Source organism: Oryzias latipes, chromosome 19 (assembly GCF_053564925.1).
Source record: "Oryzias latipes strain Hd-rR chromosome 19, Olatipes_Hd-rR_3.1".
NCBI classification, from domain to species: Eukaryota; Metazoa; Chordata; class Actinopteri; order Beloniformes; family Adrianichthyidae; genus Oryzias; species Oryzias latipes.
Genome location: NC_136255.1, coordinates 23,788,435 through 23,810,337, shown reverse-complemented (window position 1 = coordinate 23,810,337; position 21,903 = coordinate 23,788,435). Strand labels below are relative to the sequence as shown.

General features: G+C 40.2%; 1 protein-coding gene across 1 annotated transcript in view; it reads left to right on the top strand.

The window, feature by feature from the left end:
* Positions 1-9,338: 9,338 nt before the first annotated feature.
* The window catches only part of slc38a10 (solute carrier family 38 member 10), a 44,444-nt gene continuing 31,879 nt past the window's right edge, over positions 9,339-21,903 (top strand). Inside the window, exon 1 of the mRNA XM_078937842.1 lies at positions 9,339-9,439. The gene's annotated coding sequence lies outside the window, so the exon portion shown is untranslated. The remainder of the gene's footprint in view (positions 9,440-21,903) is intronic.

The following is a 21,903-nucleotide window of genomic DNA, read 5'->3' as shown; positions in this document are numbered from 1 at the left end:
CGATTGGTGCGTCAAATTCAAGCTATTTTCTCTACGCTTGATGAACAATGTGCTCATAAGCGTGATGCTCCAGCTTAGATGACTATTTTTTCAGTGCAAATAAGAAAAATATCATAAGGTTCAGGAAAGGAACGATCAGATTCTCCTCCATGTTGGTTTGGGACTCCGCCCACTGATCACATCACCAACACGTCACGGACCGGAGTCCCTGGTTGATTGATGTGCCACAAATTCTTTCCAGAAGTTCAGATTTTTTAACTGCATTGCCACCAGACCGCCGCGCTCATCACTCATCAAAACGCACCACAAGACCTAAGATTTGATCTGTACATTGACTTAGCCCTGAATCTGGACACCCCCGAGGTGTGAATCACGATTGGTGTGAAGGTAGCTTTAGACTGTTTACGCCATTAACATCAGTCAAACAGAAAAGCGGCTTTGAGTGAATTTTCTACCCTGATTTGTGTGAATTCACTGCTGTAAAGTGCAGCATATCAGTGCAAAGCTGCTATTCTCTACTTGGAATTACAATATTTAGGTAAATATGTGACAGCAATTTTAGAGAACGTAAACACTGGAGTTTAAATTCAAATGCTAAGGGTTGAAAAGTTTGTGCTATGCGGAATTTTTTAAACTGAAGGTTTTTCTCATTTGAGACCATTTTAAGACCTGGAAAGAAGTAGCTTCTGTTTACTTTGTCGTAAGAGAAAGTTTTTCTTTCACCTAACCCTGACGCTTTAGGTCGATGTTTTTCAACCAGGGTTATTCCTCAAATAACACATGTAAAATGATTCAAACGCATTAAGGTGCATCAAAAGAAAAACACTCCAACAAGAGAGAGATGTGTCACTTTCAAACCATCGCCTGCAGCCTTAAAAGCAGATGTTACCCAATATTGAGAGTGATTCAAGACTATGGCAGCTGTGGAAAAACACCCGACTTGTTCGGGCCCTCCCAGCTCAGCTCACAACCGGTGTTGGGTAAACACGCCTCATGAGATAGTATCAGAGCTGTCAGGTGGCTTTCACTCATGGATACTATCATGTATGGAGTGTTAACACCTGTTGGCACAAAGTTACTGACTGTTGCATCCCATTGTCTGTATTCCACACAACGCACAACAGCTTTGCAGTGGAAGGTATCTGCAAAAGTTTCTGACTGCATGGCATTATGTAGTAAACACATTCAGACAGGAAACATCTGTAATATTCATTATGAAAGCCAGCAGCTGCAGAAAAGACAATACTTACCCTTTACAGCGTTTGGCATGCACCTTCCGAACATAAGCCGATCATGATGTTGCAGACACATGGCGGTGTTAATAAACCCGAACAAATGGTTGCGTTTTACTCATCGTTTTTCAGATTTTTTGGGGGAGGGTGGGATGGGGGCTGATATTTGGGCCACGTCAAAGAAAAAACAAAAACAAAACAACAAAAAAAACCCACTCCTGAATGCTGGTGGGCCTGAAGATGATGTTGATTTCCACAGTTGACAGGAGATTTTTTTTAAAAGACAGAGGTTGTTTGTTTCAAGGGGGGGTGGTTCTCAACGCACACACATGCACAATGGCGAACAGAAAACACACAAGTTTATGGAGGACGGGTGACCCCAGAGGTGAGCCTGGCTGAATAACTGAGGCGGCCACAAACGAGTGAGCTAAGGCAGCAAAGCATCCTGGGATATGACTTTGTGCCAAAGCATTAAACTCTTTCATCTTTGCTCTCATATAGTAATGCATATCAGTCATAAAAGAGTGTTACGTCACTGGATACAGTGGGGCCCTTATCTCAAATCGCCGTGCAGGTCTTGAAGTTATGGGCTGTGTTCGTATTCTGTGAGCAGTAACACGCAGAGACATCTCTTTAACATCATGCCAAGGCTTTCACCCTTCCATGCCACCGTCTATCCGTTCTCTTCTCCCGAAGTATTTTTTTTTATTTTTTTTTATCGCAGCTGCTAATGTAGCAGCCAGAAAAGGAACAAAGATAGCTTTGTGACCTCCACCCCCCTCTGCACTGTCTGCTGACGCGTTTGCTTGTTCTCCATGTCATCCCCAAGCCCTTGTTCCCCTTCCAATCTTTCACTAAAAACCGTCTTTTCTTCCTTCTTTAAACCCCCCTCCCTTTCCACGCACATCTGCAGGAGAATCACGCGGCCTGGCATGGCCGGCTCGCACAGTCATGTGATCTGCGCGATGTTCTGGGAAAGAAAAGGGAAGTGTGTGTCGAAAGCCATTTTTGGTCCAGCTGGGAGGTCAGGGGTCAACTCAACGCTGATCCAATCAGCTCGAATCAACACAAGGGCCGTCTCACTTTTACCCCCGGATTTCCCTCCTTTCAGCCGTCCTCAAAACTATCGCCTCTTTCTTCTCCGCCGTCTGGCCTGACCCAAACGTTTCGCTCCAAAGCCCGAGACGGGCTCTGATTACAGATGTGGGCAGTAAAACTCAAAATTCGAAGAATATCAGACACCTCATCACAGCGTGTAACAGACAGCGACTGCTCGGAGACTAGACACCTCATTCTGAACGTTGACTTGTAGAATGTCAATAGGGGCAAAAGGGTTGTGCTTCATCGGTGTGAAATCTCCAGAGGATGAAGCTACTTAGCCTGCACAGACTGGAACAGCACAAGACTGATGATCAGATCTGCTTTCCCAGTCAAACATTCAGTTGTTTTCTTTATTGAAAAATCATAAATAGTCTTATGGGAGACCGTCACAACCATTAGTCCACTTTTAACCCCCCAAAAAACAATTTTCTGGGTTATTTTATGTGTTTTTTCTTCACATAAAGTAGTATTTAGACCTATGTATAGGAAATTATGCAAGGAAAATAATAATATCCATGTCTACTTTGGCAAAAAAATAAATAAAAAGAACATTTTAGGATGAAATCATCAGAGACCTTATTTTGGATTAAGTTGGTCACCTTTTACTCATTATTTTTAAGAGCACCAGTTTCAGAGTGAGAATTGCAAAATGTACACTTGGAGTCTTTGTCTTTAACTAATTAGGTACAGATTAGTAGGGTAAAATCTGTGCAGTTTTGTTTTTTTGTGCACAAAAAGTACTTCTAAATTTGTCTCCAACGTTTCTGTAGCAGCGGTAAACGGAGGCAGCAACAGGTGTGGACACATTCTAAAGCTCCCGCATCCACAAAGTCATAAGTCATCCAGCTCAACAACAATAGCCTGTTTATGCACCCGGAGTGGATCATGAGACCCAGTGAATGTGGCATCACCAGAGGCGAAGGAATGAGTGAAAAGTTCAAAGTTTTTACAAACACCACACAAAGCACTAGGAGCTAAATATAAGTTGCATTTCACATCTCATTTCTGCTCATTTTGCTCGCTTCTCGTGCGTCATTACAGGGTGTTTAGTAACATTGCAAATAGAAATGGTTTGGGTGGAAATTCAGGCCATTTGTGTCATATTCTGATACCAAAGGGCATAAACCTTATATACCACAGAATAAATAAACAATGTTGTATAACTAATCACATAAAAGGATTCAGTTGTAATGAAACCATTTGATGGGACTAGATTTCAGGAAAAATGCCATAATTTGCTTTATTTATACAAGATTGTTTGACCTCTTGATGCATCAAACCAATCCTGCTCCGTACTTTCCTTAATTTTGCATCTACTAGAAAACAAAAATATAAGTAATTTTATTTAAAATATAGCTGGATGGATGATAAATTCAGGCACCAAATGGGTACATCTTGATAATAAACATAAAGGAACTTTTATTTAAAAAAAAAAAAAAAAACTTAATTTAAACATTTTTTGAAAATAAAATGTTCTTGGAAGAAATTTTTAATAAAAATTTATTTTTTATAAAACACTTATTGGGCATTCAGATTTATTTAAGAGTAATCTTTCATTCAAAACCTAAAAATAGCAGGAATCATAACACTTTCACTGCTATTTTGTTATTTTCTTTTATAGAAAACAAATATAACGCATAATCCTAGTATTAAAAGTCTAGAGTCCCATAAGTAACACAATCTTTAAAGGTTTTATGTAAAAATAAATAATAAAACTTGACAGAGGAATCAGCAAAATGTAGAATTATGGGGTAAACTTTTAAAAAAATTCTTATTTAAAGCTTTTTATTATAATAAGCCTTTTTTGGGTTTACTTGCTAATTATCTTGTAAACGTGGAAGCTGAATTAATTTGTTCAAATTCTTGATGATGATTGGAAAATGACTTTAATGTCACATAAAAGAAAGCTGTTCTTTAGCTACTACTTTGCTCTTGGCAAACATCCAGACCTCGCAGACGCAAAAGTAGACCATGTATATGTCATGTAAATGAATACTTCTTCAGAAGAAATGGGAACATTTTAAATTTACATAAAAAGTCAACTTTAAGTTCACTGCCTCACTTTTGGCATAGACAAAGTTTAAATATAGTACACTTAAATAGACTTCTTTTTGCTAAGGGGAGTAATGAGGAACGTATAGAAGAACTGAGAGACCATAATTGCAACATTACATTTATCAAATGTGATAAATGTAATTTAGGTTTCAGTTGTTGGCTATTTTCTACATTTAGAGTTTGTTTAACTGATTAAAAAAAATTGAATTTTTTTTCTTTTCTTTTCTTATAAAGTTTTTAAAAAATCAAAGCAGGCATGTTCAAACGCTTCAGAACTTTTGAGTATTGGTTGCAATAAATCACACCTGACAAATAATGACATGTAAACTGGTTGGTTACCATGTTTTTTTTTTAGTTGTTTTGAATAAAAATACAAAGATAATTACTGAAACACTGCGAGAAAAAAAAGTGACAAGAAAACAAAGTAAAACAACCTGCAGTTTGCATCTGTGGATTATCACAAAAACAACTATAAAACCAGGTCCCATCAGTGAATCCAAACTTCCATCCTTCATTCTTTAGGTTGTGTCACACAACTGCTGTACATTTTACGCATATTGCACTGATGAAAATCAGTCATACGTGAACATACGTCGAAAAAATTGTGGTCTTTATGAGACATTTTCACAGATGTATCACGAGTGAACCATGTTAAAACTACAGAAGAAGTACAAATAAACCACGCTAAGAAAATGTAAACCATTGTAGAACATGAACCGTGCAGGATTATTGTGCTGTGTATGTGCAATTCATCAGTGATTTGTGCTTAAACTACATAATTTTAATGTTATATGTGCAACGTATGACACATAAATGTCAGACACTGGTGGTACATGCCTGAAAAATCTGTTGGACATACGTGGGACGTTCATGGAAAGCCACAAATTTGTGTATGCATCTCACAAAAATCATGCATGATTGCATAAGATTTATGTAATAATTGTGTGTAAACTACGTACAACTGCGTAATTCTCAACCGACCAAAAAGGTTGAACAGCTCAAAACAAGAATTCCCGTAAAGACCCGTCGGCCGAAACCCTCGACGGACATCTGGGCACATCGACGAATGACGAACGCAGGAGACACTTATGAATGACGTAGATCACGCGTTGTGGTTTTAGAAAAAACAAATGTGTGATTTCCACACACCTCCTTTAATTCTTCGCTGCATATTCGTGAGTGTCTTCCAGAGCCATGAAACAATCAATGCCTTGAAAACATCCATCTTACTTGCGAGGAATTCCTCCTCCGCCTTCTCCTCTTATCTCCCTCTCAGTATCCCCCTGGCTTGCTGGCTGTAGTCATTTCCAGCAACAAGTGGCCTCTTCCCCAGATGAATTTTTACATCCGCGCTAATCCAGTCTGCTCCTGACATGAAGCAAATGGGCGCCTATCATCGATTGTACTCAGGGGTGACAGGTATACACAGAGGAGCCGGCTTTATTGTTCTCAAAAGATAGAACCAGAGCTTGCATGCTCCGTCCTTAGAACACGAGCTCTGAGGCTTCCTCTTGATCAACCGTAGTGAGCGGGCTACTAAAATAAAATTTTAGTGCCGTGGTAATGTTGCAGAGCAGCATGGCGCCGCAGCTAATGGGGAATCATATCTACACTCTCCCCTAATCCTACACCCAGCTCCACGTTTAACCCCCGACGTCTGTCATCATCTTGTGCATTTGGAAGAGAACAAAACGGGCCTTAAAGTTCAAATGTCAGCACATAAAACCAAAATAGACTTACAACAATGTGATATTTCTGCATTATAAAGAGGGCCGAAGGAAAAAAAACCCCAGCAGGCAGGCGAGTAAGAGTTTTTTCTTCTTCCCTTTTCTGTTGTGGGGAGACTGTTGGTCACAGCGGTTGTGTGGTTTCTGAAATTCCCCCAGGCGGGCTGGATTTTATTTGGAAAACACTCCTTGTGGAGAAAAATAAAAACAAAAACAGCCGTTTGGCAATTAATGGCGGCTTAATGTGCAGCAAGTTCCACTTTTTTTTAAAAAATTTCCTGCGCTGTTTTATGGACACATGCAGGGTGCAACGCTGATGCTCTGTTGAGCATTATTAGGCCTTTCTGGGGAGTTATCCATTAATTCGGGGTTAAAGTCCATTTGCATCTAGACAAAAGGGACGTGGGCCATCCATCTCCATGCTGGGGGAATGAGGGGGTAACAGAGTGAGGGGAGGCAGGAGGGAGGGAGGTGTTTGTATGTGTGAGAGAGGGAGGTGAAGCATCTTCTTGCAGATAAATCTGCTGCCCTCAGGGGTGCGTTTACATATGTGAGGACTGACTGTTCTGCAAGCAGAGAGTGATTTACCTGGAAATGCACAAACGCACAAAGGATGAAGCTCATGTAAACATTAAAGTCCCGCTCTGATCATCTTTTGATCTATTTCAAAAGCGAGTCTAGTGGTCTTTTAATTATCGTTGTGCTGTTTTTAGCCAAAACCAAAAGAAAAGGTGTCGTTTCTGCAGAGCGGCAGAAGTTCATTAATTCGCCTCTGAGTTGTGGAAGATGGAGGATGACTTCCCGTCATCCATCCTTCCCCATATCTTACAGCCCCTTGCAACCCCAACCTACCAAAAATGGTGAGCAATCCAGTCGTAGAGTTTGGAGCCAGTTGTCAGCTCAGATGAGGAAAACGAAGACCTACATGGACCTTGACGTCTGCAAGTGGATGCGTCAGAATGGAGCAGATGGGGGATCTTTTGGCCCAGGGTATTTTCTACATCACAAACATGATCTTTTATAATTTCCCTGATTCACAACAATAAAAAAAAGGAATACTCAGAAATGCAGTTTTCAAATGCCCTATACCATACAAAATGCACTTTTTGATGTTTTTAAGTGTATTATGATGTGATTTCTTTACAAAAAAAACCCCAAAAGTGGTGTTTTTATCCATTCGCACATTTCTGAGTGAGAACCCTCCTCGTTGACCACCAGCCCCTCCCAATCCATGAAAATGAATGGGTTCTCGCATCGTGACGTCACAAAGTGAGGAACAGCCCCTTCCAGGAAGAGTCTGCCCTTTCAGCTCCGCCCCCAGACTAACACACACACACACCCACGTTCTTTTTGGGTAGCTAGCGGTGATCTGCAAAATACTTTCCTTTTATATGCACAATATGCATGTGGGCAAAATGCAGAAATGCTGATGAGGTCGGCTCTAAGTTAACATCATGAAATGGGCGCCACCAACAAGGAGAGAAAGGCGGTGCGTCAGAGATCGATTTGTCTTACTTCCATGTAGAAACAGGAGCAGCGAAAATGACTTGTTTTTTTTTTTTAATAAATCACGGTAAAGGTAATATATTACCATATATATATGGACATAGTTTACTCTAAAAGGCTTAAGAAAAGTAGGACACGGGCTCTTTAACAACTTGAACAATCCCATTCAAAATGGATCCAGGACATCTGTAGCCAAAACTTCCACCAGTGCGACTCAGATAAATGCTGAACAGTTCACTTGAAGTTTTCCAGATTCCTTGTGTTTCTTGCAAGATTATCAAGCGTAAATTAAATATGTGAACAAACAAACAAGTAAACAAGAATGAATGTCAAATCCATTCACATTTTAGTTCCATAAAGTTCAGCCCACTGTTGTTTAGTAGAACATTCTAGCACACTGTAAGGTCACATGTCTGCAAAATTCAAAGTGTTTCCACACATTGGACTGAAATGATGAGCTGATCATTTTTGATGACATCACACGTGTGTTGATCCATATGATATTTCCAAAAATAATTTATTTAATTTAGAATCCATTTTCTAACGATATAGGACGATTTAATTAATAACTTGCCTCAGACACGTCAATCTGGTTGGATGTGAGAATGTAAGCTAAGATAAGATAAAATAAGATAAAACTTTATTCGTCCCACAATGGGGAAATTCTTTCATCTACAGCAGCAAAAATAAAAAAATAAAAAATAATTCAGAAGTACAAACAGCAAACAGAAAATAACTATGTAAAAATACACAGCAGAAGTAACCGTAGAAGAATAAAAAAATAACTGAGAAACAACAACAACAGCTGATTAATACGCTGATTAATGGTTACACCCTTATAAAAACCATAAGTAACATCAGTGTCTTCACATTTACCAGCAAACCTACAAATTCACGTAAAAACTTAAATATTATTTTATTTATGGAACGATCATTATTTTCTGCAGCAGCAGCTGCTTCATGGGATCCTCCCTCGCTCAGCAACGTCTATCATCGCGCACGCAAAGCACAACACACTGGGGCTCCCTCCAGCTATCAGCGTGGGCTTCCCCCCTCCCTCCTTCTCCTTTTCTTCTCCCTCGCTGCCCCCTACACTGTTGAAGGGAGAGGGGGAGGGGAGAAAGAGAGAACGAGAGAGAGAAGATCCCCACATCCCGACTCCCCCCTCGGAGCCTCAGCAGCTGGATAGACTGCGCGGTTTTACACGAGCGGCCAGCCCGCCTGCACGCGGAGACGGTCGCGTGTGGCTCCGACTTCATTTGGCATTTTGCGCGCAAAGAAATTTAAGGCGTGGAAGGACGAAGAGAGACGGAGCGTACAAGCGGTGGAATCCGCGGAAGGGCTCTGTTTTTTTCTTCCCTTTTTTTTTTAAATCTTGCAGGGGGGTGGGCAGAGAAGCCGCGAACGCACGAGAAGCGCGCGCTTCCACACGGTACGTCGTGCGCAACGATGAAGGCGACTGAGTCGAGGAGCACGGAGGACATCTGTGCCGAATCAAGACGGCGGATGGTTTCATATCAACCTTCAGGAATCGACGCGGGTGCAGAGGCTACAGCAGCGTCGCGCGCAACACGACGCACATGGGACGCCTTCCCAGTAACGCCCCTCCCCAACCCCCAGCTCCACGCTGACAGGGAGGCATTTGCTGGGGCGCCATTTTCAAAAGCCTCTCTTTATGTATGAGATGCATTTGGCTGCAGAGCGTCCTGCCGTCTCATGTTACACAGCCGTACGCCCTGGAGGAGCATGGACCGACGGAAACGTTTGGAAGAAACGCGCACATTTCTTCATGTTTTAATTTTCTCTCTTTTCTCAAAGGTGAGAAATTTTCACAAATATTCTACTTTTTCTAGTGAATTAGCAAATTAGTATTAGTAAGGGACAAATAGATCAAAGTACATCGATCATTTTAATCCTGAATTATACGATTTTAGATTATTAACACATTGTGAAAATAGCAATGACAGAAAAAATAAAACACATAATTCCAGATATTTAATATGATATTTAAAAGATATAAATTGTTTAATTTGTTTAACAAAATTGTACGACAGTTTCAATTAGACGCATCCATGTCATGTTATGAGCAGACCGTGTGTTTAAAGATTTATTTCTCTTTATTCTATTTTTACCTTAAAATTCAAAGTTTGTTACATTTTTAAAATTCTAAATGACCACCAATTTTATTAGAATTATTTTTAAAAACAAAAGTAAAACTAAAATAAAATAAAAATTCGCTTCAGTTTAGAAAAAACAAAACCTTTATTCCAAACATGTATAGAATAACAAACTCGTAAAGTCTAAATTTAATTTCATACATCTTGTTTTTCCCCTGCTTTTAAAATCTATTGCTTTGAAAACTACCCCATACAGGCCTGCTTTGCATAAAAGTATACAGCAGAGTTGTCTGCTCACTTTGAAGACGACGCTTTTAGTTCTGTTCTTCATCGCAGCTTCCTCAACAGCTGCGCAACAAAACCCAAACATATTATCCTTATTATCTTATTCGCGGTCTTTGCGCTGCGGTTTGAACTTTTTGGTTAAAACTGCATGATTCTCTTTTTGGTTCTTTCTTACTTTTTTCCTCCCCCAAACACTGTATTTTTCGAGTTTAGGTGCATAAACTAACCAACAAAAAAGTAACTTAAATGTTTGATATATTTAGTGAATTTTTTGAGACTTTGGAGGAATAAAAGAATGGATAAAAAATAGTGCCTTTCTGTTTACGCACCGCGGTCAGGAGCGTGCGCGCTGCTGAGGTTAATCCAAGCTGCTGCGTAATCGACGTATTTTTTATTTGTTTTTTTTTTTTAGATAAAAAAAAAAGAAATTACAGATTTACGAAACTAAAACACACAAAAAACCAAACACAACATTAACCAATTGTAGGCAGAACAATTTGGATTGAGAAAACTTTGCCCTTAACCTATTTGATTACAGGGCTTTAGATTAAAGCAGTTTAAAAATATATTTAAAATAAACTGTAATCATGTTATTAATCATAGTTTGCTGATTTTTGCAACAGTGGTCCTTTTTTGTTTAATGACAAGAAATGTCACGGCAGCGTTTTCATATGTTTCATGTGTTGTATTAACTTGTATGCAATTTAAGAAAGATAATCTTTATTATGTTTGAAATAAATATTAAAAAATGGGCAATTATTAATCTATTTAATCCTAATTTACAAGTTGAGTATAAAATATGTAATTTTTGCACTATAAAATGTGTATGTATTATGCTATGTCGTGCATTTCTGAAGAAACCTGACATAAAATGGTTGTGGAAATGCGTAAAGTTTCTCGTTCCTTTCCTCTTTTTGGTGCAGATGAACGATTGAACTCTTCATTCTTTGAGTTACTTGACCTTTAATGAGAGTCATCTACTTTTCTCAGCACTTTTGAACATTTCACGTCTTAGTTTGTGTGTGTTTGATGGCGCAGCAGCAACATCTGAACGCACACTTGTTTCCTTGATTTAGGCGCACTCGTGTCCCGCGTGCGTTTGTGTGTGTGTGTGTGTGTGTGTATTTGCAATTATCGAAGGTCTGTCTGAGCGGTTAAAAAATTTGCAACGCAAACAGCACAGCTTAGTGTGCGTTTGCGTGATTTGGTGCGTGCGTAATTTATGCAAACCTGGGCGCGCACATCGTCGTTGCTGCTGGTGGCCTTCCTTGAGCGCAGGGAAGGAGGATTCCTGCTACTCCACGCCATTGTAGAATCGGTCCTCGTGGGTTAAAATTTGGAAGGGGGTTCATTTGGGAAGAGCCACGGTCCTCCTAAATCTCAGTTGTGGATAAGAAGGAAAACAACAAAGATAACTGTGGGGGGAGGACAAGAAAAGGTGCTATAGGCAATGTGGTACGGAAAGCCAAGAGTGCCAAATTTTTAATAGTAAAAACTAGCACACCTTTTTGCATAAATACTTTTGGTTCAATTTGATGAATGTCTAAATTTTCAGCTCTTTCTTTGGACATTTACATAACAATGGTGCTCATGATTGTTTACCTACTTTATTACACCACGGAAGGGAGAGGAACAAACAGCTTTACATTAAAATGCAACCACTCTGCTCTTTTGAGATTGTGCATGCAAGAGACATGCAAGCCTGTTGTTGCTCCACTTTACAGCAGAGATGCCCATTTTCACGACCAGTTGATTGTTTTGTGAGGCAGGGGTGGAGCTGAGAGCAGGAGGAGGAAGGCGGTGAGTCCCTCCTCCCCTCCTCGACCTCCACCACCACCCTGACTCCCTCTTCTCTCCATTCCTCTCCGCACACCTCGGTCCTGCACTGCTCAGGGATGGACTGAGGCAGAAAGCCCCCCACAAGCACCACCGCCCTAAAGAGAGAAAGGCACCCAGCTACGAAACACAATGCAAACTCAATTAAATGCAGTCTCTGCTGCGATTTACAGCAATGAATGATAAATTGGCGGTCCTTCTCACACTGCAGGATCCCTGAAATTGCAATAATGGGCAGAATCGTTATGTAAAATATGCATAGGCACACATTTACAAAATTTACCGTAGGAGGGGCAAGTGTCTGTCTGCACCTTTGTTATGAAATTCTGCCTCTGGTAACCAGGCTTGTCTCAAAAAACCGTGTGTTTAAGGTCATACTGCCATATTTACTAAATTGCCACATTGTTACCCATAAAGAGAGAACGGCCACTGAAAAAAATTAAAATGTTTCTTTGACTTTAGCATATTGAGAGAGTGCGGAATAATTTTTCTGGCTGTCTAGCGTGAAATTAGTACACGGGAAAAAGATGGTTTAGCAGTAAACAGTGTAAACAATAATTACATGCAGAAAAAGATCCTGTCAGAGGAAGAAAAGGAGGAGGGAAGCTTTAACTGACACAATATGGCTCACTCTTAATATTAAAAAAACTACTAATTGATCATAATTGTGCTTAAAGCTTGAAAATATAAAATTTATTCAATCAATACATTTTCTTAGGATAGCGTTATTTCAATTTGAACACCACAAATGACATAAAAATAAAAGCAAAACCATAAAAAAAATCATTAAAGATAGAAAAACATAATCTTTTCTAAATATTACTGCTTAAAACGATTGAAGGGGTAAACTTTTTATCGTAAACTATTTTTTGGTAAATTGTTTCCTGTTTCATTAAAACAAAAAAAGGTAAATAAAAGCAAAATATTTCATGTATTTTTTTTACAGATTTGTTGCAAATTCTTGTTTCTTGTAATTTTGTGTGATTGAAAATGCTAAAGTTTAAGCCTAAAAATTACATCACACAGAAACACAAATAAGGAAATAATTTAAAATTTCAAGTGGGAAAAATAAAAGTGTATTAATTTTTTTAAAATATACATTTTAGGATATATTCTGACGGATTTAACCCCAAATTCACCTAGTGAGTGTGTCAGAACCGTCAAACCACAAAGCTCTTTTTGTGACTCATTCAGAGCAAATAATTCGCGTCCCCTGAAGGAGACGCAAAAAAACAATGATGACTTTTGAAAATGTGATTTATTTTTAGTAATGTCAACAGCATTTTTTTGTTCTTTCGCAGCATTTGAGCCGATCCATATTCATGCAAAGTCGAGGCTCTAAGCTACAGACGAGCCTGCTGGTGAGCTGCTCCTCCCCTGTTCCCCTCGAGACACGTTCAATTGAGACGTAGTTCAATTCCCTCATCACTCAGGGCATAAAACAACAAGAATTCATTTGTTAACCTATTATTTAATCTTTTCCCCTATTTTCAACAAATATTCTTAAAAAAACTCCTTATATTTTTTTGAAAATGTTCAAATCCTCTTTAGGTTTTCCATCCTCCTGCTGCTGTTATTGTAATTGTGACAGATAGCAGCGTGTTGATACAGTAGGAGCAAACGTGTTGGAACAATGTGCCGTGCAGAGTGAGGGATGACGACCCGCTTTCGCTGCAGGAGTCTGCAGAAAAAGCTTTATGTGCTTTTAGGTTCTTTGTCAAAACGGGAAGCCTCGAATGAACACATTCATAAACAAATCAAATACTACAATTTCAAACAGATGTGACTGATTAACTTTGAAGTCAGGCTGCAGCGCGGGGCGCCTTATATTTGGCTTCTGATGAGTACATCTGAAAGCAAATCTGTGGCCAAAAGCGGGGGCCGTTCATCACGGCAAAATATTGATTTTGCAGTGGCCTGAGAAAGACAGAGGAGCACTCACTCACTCATTCTTTCCCCTTTTTTCTCTCCTCTTTATGCCATTAATCTCTGGGAGCCGTGTATGATACTGGAGGGTTAGTGTAACATGGTGCGGCTCTAATATATTCCAGCCTTCACGTTGCCCGTGGCATCTATATGTTTAATTCCACTACAAATGTTTCGACAGAAAATGAACCCCCCCCCCCCCTCTCTCTCTTCTCCAGCATTAGACTGTGGTTTTGTGGGGATGCTTTTTCTTTTTCTTTTTTTTTTCCTCTTCTCCTGCATGAATAGGGCTTCACTTGTCTGTATGTGTGTTTGCATTTCAAAAAGACACACAGTGATGCTTTATTTAATTGATTGTGGGCCACCTGGAGTTCCAACATTTCCCCTGGCTGATTTCAGACTCCCGCTGATCAACTGTACATGTGTTGTCTATAGCTGAGGAGAAGACAAATGAAAAATGTAATTAGCAATTGGAAACTAATGTAATGTTGCATGAATTGCATGTTATCTTTTTTGTTTTACTAAGAAAAATGATGTAAAATTTTCTTTTTTTTAAATAAATAACAAAAAAAAAACACTAAAGCAGCTTTTTTGTGGGTTTTTTTTGGTGGTGAAACAGAAACGGTAACAACAACGTACACAAAAACCACAATTCTGCAGGTGGCTGAACGACAAGAAGGGGTTTCTTGCATGCGGGGGGACTATAGGAAGGAAGGAGGCCTGTAAGGTCAGCATGAGAGAAAAGGAGGGGAAAGGATAACGGAGTGAAGAGGCAGAGAGAAATGGGGTGTTTGTGTGTGTGTGTGTGTGTGTGAGAAGCAGGGCCACGGTGGCAGAGGAGGTTTCTAACGTGTGCTTCCGGTGCAAAATAGCCCATTCATCATACTCACTCGGTGGGTTTACTCTGCCAGTGACAGAGAAAGGGGTGAGCAGCAGCACTACGGGGGGATTAATGTGTCCGCTGGAGGAGGGGCGCGTCCGCTGAGAGGTGGACCGATGACCAAACCAGATGTGAGGGCGTGTGCACTCCCCGTTTTTGTGTTTTGGTGCTGCAAGGTGTGTGACGGGGTCACTGCCCCTGACATTCATGTCGCGCAGCTCCTTCTTCCTCTCACATGAACAGTTTCTGACTCTTTGCACTGCTCTGCAAAGCCCCCCCCCCCACCTCCCAAAAAAAGGGATCACACACAGATTTAACACACAACAGCACAAACCAGAGTCCCATCGCAAGGTGGTCCTGTTTGAGACCACATCACACTTGTGTGTGCAGGTTCAGACCGAGGTCGGGTGACATAATAGATGATACCGTCAAGGTCTCAAACAAACCTATGTCGCCATGACAACCGCAGAAATATGCAACAGGCCGTGCTAGAGAAGAGGAGGAGGGGGGGGGGGGGTCAGAGGCTAGAGTGGGAGGTGGACAGATGAGGAGTCACATCCTCCGTCAGTGTAAACTTTGACGGTCAGGCTGACTTCACCCCCCCATCCTCCTCCTCCTCCTCCACTGCGTCTCCACCGGCCGGTCTGCAGGGGTTTTTTGCCTCCCAAATTCGGAACTGGAATGCCTGCTGCTCCTCAGAGGCTGACCTCTGACTTGCAAGATCAGCTGGTTTTGTGTGCTGGAGTCAGAAAAAAAAGGGTGTGCCACAGCCTCCCCTGCTGGCCGCACAGGAAATCACACCGACTTCACAACCTTAACTCCTCAGAACCCAATTAAAGGATCCAAAAGTGCGCGAAGATTGAGCAGAAAGCACACTCCAGCGACATTCAGGGATTGGGAACGCCTGTGAGATTCGTCTTCTTCAGCTGTTTATGAAAACTTTGGTGCTGCCGTCACTAAACACACAGACGCTCCTCTGACCTGCTTCAGGGTCACACAGAGGGGGACCGAAATGAGTTTCAAATGTTCACATTATTTATTATTGGCTATCATCTCGATGTACAAATCCTTTGCAGATGTTATCCTCTGGTGCATGCCTGCACACGCACATTTGTGCATGGTTAGCAGCGCAAAGAGAAAAGGATTCTTTCAGCAGGAGAATGTGGCTTTGTGAGTTACTGATTGACTGGAGAAGAAATGAAGGATGATCTTTATGTGGCAGCTTATTTGTTTTTGAATGCAGGAGGCCCTTAACTAAAGGCATCAAGCGCGGGGCAAGAGGGGCATCCGTCACTGCACTGCCAGTGTGCACACACACACACACGCAGCAATGAGACAGGAAAGGGCCAAACACCCACTTTGATGTGTCTTGTGAGAGAAGACGGCTTCTCTTTTTTGCAGAGGAAACAAGCAAAGAAGAGGTGATCAGTCACACACAAGTTTCTCAAGATGAAGAGAGAGGAAATGCTGTAGAGAAGATCCCAGACTCCAAAAGCAAAATGTCACAAATTTAGGCTTTGTTTTGCTTTTTTTAAGGATGTAAACCTTACAGAAAGATTCCAGGTGACAGGAACAAGTGAAAAACTGAAGATAAACACTATTGACTCAAATACTAAACCAGCTGAGGCAGCAATTCTGCTGCAGATTATCATTTCTATGTCCTTCTTGCTAAACAATATACGGGTAATTTAAATTTGAATTTTTCAAATCTCATAGAAAATAATACAAGTATTGATAAACAAAATCAAGAATTAAAGATGTTAATTAAGAAAATCACATTTTATTTATCATACAATGGCAATTACTCGATTTAAATGTTTTTTTTTTAAGTTTTCACATTTTGCAAAGATTTCAGAGTGTCTGCTGGGATGGACCCTCCGTCAAGTAGTCCTAAAAAAAACATCGCTATGATTTATTTTTGTTTTCTTCTCTTAACCAAGTTATAATGATCAACAAATGAAATAACTTATTTTATTTATTGAAACATTTGATAAGCAATAGAAGGCTTAGATCCTTGAGATGTCGCTTCTTGTTCCCAAAGAGTTTCTCTTCTCAGATTTTTGAAAAAAGAAAAGCTGACAAAGTAGAGTTAAGTATAGGACCAGGAAAAACAAAAAAAAGGTCATGAATATGATATAGACACACATATACACATAGATCAGCTCTTTATTAATCTAAAATCTAATAAAAATACTAAAAAGTCTACCGAAACGTTTTTACAAACTTCATTTAATTGATTTTTTTGGATTGGAATTGATAAGTTTTAAGCGATCAAAAAAAAAGAAGAAAAAAACACTAAAGTAGACAAATAAAAGAGATAAATATCTATCCATAGATTAAACAAACTTAAGATGAACAGTCATGGTTTGATTAAAAAAAGAAAAAGAAAAAAGAAACAAATCCATGTATCCACATACATAAGTGATGCTATTATAAATCATTTTAATAAAAAATAAACATATTTGTGTTCACACACACAATACATGACCATTAAATGGTGGATAATTATATTTGAAATATTGTGAAATAACAGTGGTGCTGGATTTTATCTTTTTAAAGTGAAAGATTTTAGTTTATAACAACATAAAACCAAATGCTGCGACGTGTCTGATGCAAATTGAAAACAGCAGAAGTTGTGGGGAAATAAAAAAAAACAGCCCAATTTTCCTGATGAGCTGCAGTTTATCTGAGGTCTGGGAGCAATGAAACTCCGGAAAGGTCAGCTGTGGACTCGGAGGACAGGAGGAGGCTGGCGAAGGCCTGGCTGGTGATCCGCCTTGCCTCAGGACGTGGGGTCAGGTCCGTCACAGCCTGGATGGTACCGCTGACCTTTCAGATGTCACCAGGGTGTGTGTGTGTGTGTGTGTGTGTGTGGGCTGTGCTTAAGGAGCTTTGACAGCAGGTCATATATAAATGTACCCACATGTTGAGTGAAGAATAAAGATTACTCTTATTTTTATGGGGGGTTTTTTAAGGTTAGTTTCTGTAAATAAATAAAGACTTTGGACAGAAGAGGTGGAGGGCAGGACGGTACTTTGTAAAACACTCGGGGTTTGTGTTTTTGGCCCACATACTAGAGAATCCTTGGCAGGGGCTAAATAGATGAAAGTAAATAAAAGTGGCCATTATGTGTGGGCTCCAGTAAATAGCTGCTCTCTTGTCTCTGCGCTTCAAAAAAAGGGGCGGAAGATGCGATCACGAGGAAAGCCCGTGTCTTTTCTTCTCCAGCAGCCATAGAAGTGTGTGTGGAGGGAGGGGGGGGTGCTATCCTCTTCCACCTTCCCTTACTGCTTTACCCCCCCTGTCTTTTTTTGTCCTTTCCCTCCTTCTCAGCTTTCTCTTTTTGCTCCTTTCTGTCATCCCTCTCCTCTCCGTTCTTCTCGGTGACGCTCTTCTCTCACGTTAAAAAAATCTGAGCTTTTGGCCCGCCCAGGGTTTCTCAAACATGCAGGAAGGGGGAGATCAATGGTGTCCTCGGAGAGGGAATTACACAGCTGAATTTCGATGAGAACAGAAGAAAGGAAGAGGAAGGGAGAACAAGCAGAGGCGGGGAAGGCATGTGAAAAGGGAAAGAGGGACGGAGGATAGTATATCCTTCAAGAAATAGGAAGAAGGTGGAACACCACATGATTAACTTTTTTTTTCCGTTTGGAAAGGAAAAAAAAAGTCTAAATGTTTAATACTGTATGGCTGCAGTTGGAGTGTTTACACGTATTCTTTTTGCTGAGATATCTTTTAAAGTCCCACTCAGACCACTTTTTTTTTAAAGAGTTCCCCGTGGTCTGTAATGATTATGCAGTTTTAGGCAAAATTCAACAAAACTGTCAGTTTCTAGGACATAGTCTCTGCAGAGCGGCAGGAATTCTTTAGAGATTTACTTCTCAAGTTGTGGACCAGACCTTTGGGCGAGCAATATCGGAGCTATACAGCTGTACAGTTTTCAGACGAGGAAAACAAAGACGTACATGGATCTAGTCGTCTGCAAGTGGATGCATCAGAATGGAGCGGAGAAGGAAGCTTGTAGCCCGCATTTTTTGGTCTGGTCCAATGATTTGAATAAGGAAATATTCAGAAAAGCAATTTTAGGCCCAATTTGCTTTACATGTCTTTCATCATCAGAAAAATGCTACAAGAACATGTTAAAAACACCAAAACCAGTTTTCATTGCAGTGTTTTTTTGTAAGTAAAACGCAGCCCATGATTTGTGCTGACATCCATACCAGTATACCCAGGTTTTACTTTCTGCGATTTAAGAGTTATTTCCTGTTTATGGGATGGGGGGTGGGGGGTGGGGCTGTTGAGTCCACACACATGTTCAGAACGATGAGAAAATGTGCCGGACGAGGTTTCATGAACAGCCACAGCTGTAAGTCGGGATCTGAATCATGGGGGCGAAAGATTTTCTGTCCGAGCGTGGTCTTATTGGGATGCATTCATGGCCAAATGCGACCTCTGACCTTGGCTCACATTCTTCACAGCAGGTCGTCGAAGCGATAAAAGAAAAATAACGTGTCAACCCAAATTAGGAGAAAATATTGCTGCAGGCTTAAGTTTGACATCTAATATTGAAGCTTATGTGGTGGAGAGCTAACACAACGCCATTTACATTTTTTGTTTTTGTTCTGCAAATCACCTAAAGCTTAAAAACTATAAATATTCAACTATTGTTTTATTACATGTGCTGGGAAAAAGTGAAATATATTTTGATTTGAATACTCAATAAAACCTGGAGGAGCAACCAAATATTTTTTAGTTTACTACCTATCTATTATAATAAGTTTGATGTTTTTAAATAAAAAAAAGAATAAATAAACACAGATCAAAATAAGGAGTCCAAAAGTGGACGTAAAACTCAGTTTTATAAATCAACCTAAAACAAAATCATATTGCTTTTAAAATGTAAATAAAATTAATTAAAAAAGTTATTTTTTCTTTCATTTATTGGTGTCAAATTGTTCCAATTTCTAAAAATTTATTTAAGCGAAAAAATTGAAGATTTGGGAAATTTTAGTTTCGTTTTGAGGCGCTAAAAATATTCTGTGTTTCTATTAGAGGAATATAAAGAAGGTCATAAATATAAATGAACATCTTTTACATTCAAATGCTGAAAAAATCAGCTTGGATAGTTGTGAATTTCCGTCCTTTATCATCTCCTTCTGGATTGAAGATGTTCCGTCTTTTTTCCAGAGCGATGATTCAGCAGGGGGGTGGGGGGGGCAAGAGAAGGAATAATCCTGATGTTTGTTGTGTGAGGACCTGGCTCTTCACATGCTGAGTACCACTCCTAAAATCCTAATGATGCTGCTGGCACAGAAGCAGCAAAAGCAACCTTTCAAAAGAAAAGCCTGTTTCTGTCCGTTCAGCCGCAAATTGCCAGACAGCAAAAAAAAAAAAAAAAAAAAGAAAGTGGTGGAGCAACCTGGGATAACGGCGTCCCTCTTTGCTCTGAACTCCCCACCCGGCTCAAACGCCGTCAATTACCAGGAGATATATGGGCCAGGCCGTTTCCACCACTTTACTGAGTCCCCTTCAGTTGCAACTCACTCGGACTGTAAATTATCCCCTCCCCTCATGCAAGGTTTACTGTAGTTTGGAGTCAAAAGTGAGACCCTCGTCTGTCTCAGATCAAATCTGAAGGAATTCCCTCCCTCTTAGTGCCAAACCCCAAACCTTTGCGAGCTGCGGCCGTGAAGCATGCAGCTGCACGCCCACGTGGACACGCTCACTCGCAAGCATTGATTTAAACGCACACCCAATGCTCACAAATGGTGTATATGGTGTATAAAAAAAATCCCCTGGAGCCATATATCACAGGGAACAGGTAGAGAATTTAGCGTGAACGCACAGGCTGTAGATCCTTGAGGTGGGCAGGGATGTCAGCACTCTCAGACAACGTGGGCCTTATTGCAGAATTTAATGGAGGAGACCCAGCATGAATCCCTGCAGTCATTCTGTTCTAGTCAAACACACCATTCACAGTGAAACCCACACACGCACAAGTGCATTCTAGTATGTGAGGAGAGGCGGATCTATAAAAGAGATGCATATGGATGTGACGGAACATTTTCATCCTGACAGGGTGTGTAAAATACATGATACACGTGATCGAGAAGGTTCTGTAAAAGTGACATGAGGGTGTAGAGGTGCAGCGAGATCGGAGCCAAATTTACCCATCAGACATTTCTACTCTTTGAGTCTTGCTTTTTGAAACCAGACAGGACTTATAGCATCGACTTTCTATGAGAACTGGACTGACTGAAAATAGAAAATGTCTTCCTTCAACTGCCATTTTTTTTCGCGGTGCGGATGTCGCCATGTTGGAACCGGCAGTAAGCAGATATGGTTTCAGTCATCATTTCTATGGCAACAACTCTGGCCAATCAAGGGTGAGCTCGTTGGACGTCCACATCCCTACCACTTGAAAGCGGGCTACACGAAAATTTTTTCAAAAGTTGACATAAAACCACTCACTTTCATTGAGGTACCTGACTTAGTACTTATTTGTACTACCAAAAAAAAAAAATGGAGTGAAAACAATGAGTAGAATTAGCAAAAACATGTTATGCTACGTTTACTCCTGCGTCAGAAATCTTGCGTTCAAACATCGCTAAGTTTTTAAGTCTGTTTTCAGGCTTTAAACTTGGATCAACAATTAGGATGTTGTACGTTCCTTTGGAACTGGACATTAATGTATAGAGTTGTTGTCTGGGTTGGTGTATAACATCATTGTGCAATCTCATTCATGGGTGTATGGAGATAAGTTGGGGGTTAGGAGAGTTAGATGTGAGGGGGGTTCTCTTATTTATTGGTGTTTCACTAGTGTTGTAGTATTTCATCCTAATGTTTTGACCTTCACTCTCACGGTTCTCATTCTTAACTTTGCTTGCAATGCATCTGTAAAAAAGGCAAGTGACCATAAACTTTGATTGATTGATTGATTGATGCGTACAAAATGCAAGGCCATTGAACGCGCATCAGAAATTAAACCAGTTTAACTTTGACCAATTAGGGACTCAGATTTGGTAGGTTTTGGTAGTGATGTGTGGGTAGCGTCCTTTTTTAATTGATCATGGATACGGAATTATTAAGTTATATGACAGAGTTATATGACACCAAGTCTTTAATATATCAGAATAAAGTTGTGAAAGAAAAAGTCTGAAGAAAGATTCTTGAGATTGCACCGTTTTAACATTTCGCACCAAACCTCCAACTTTGAATACGTATGCTGGTGTTGAGCA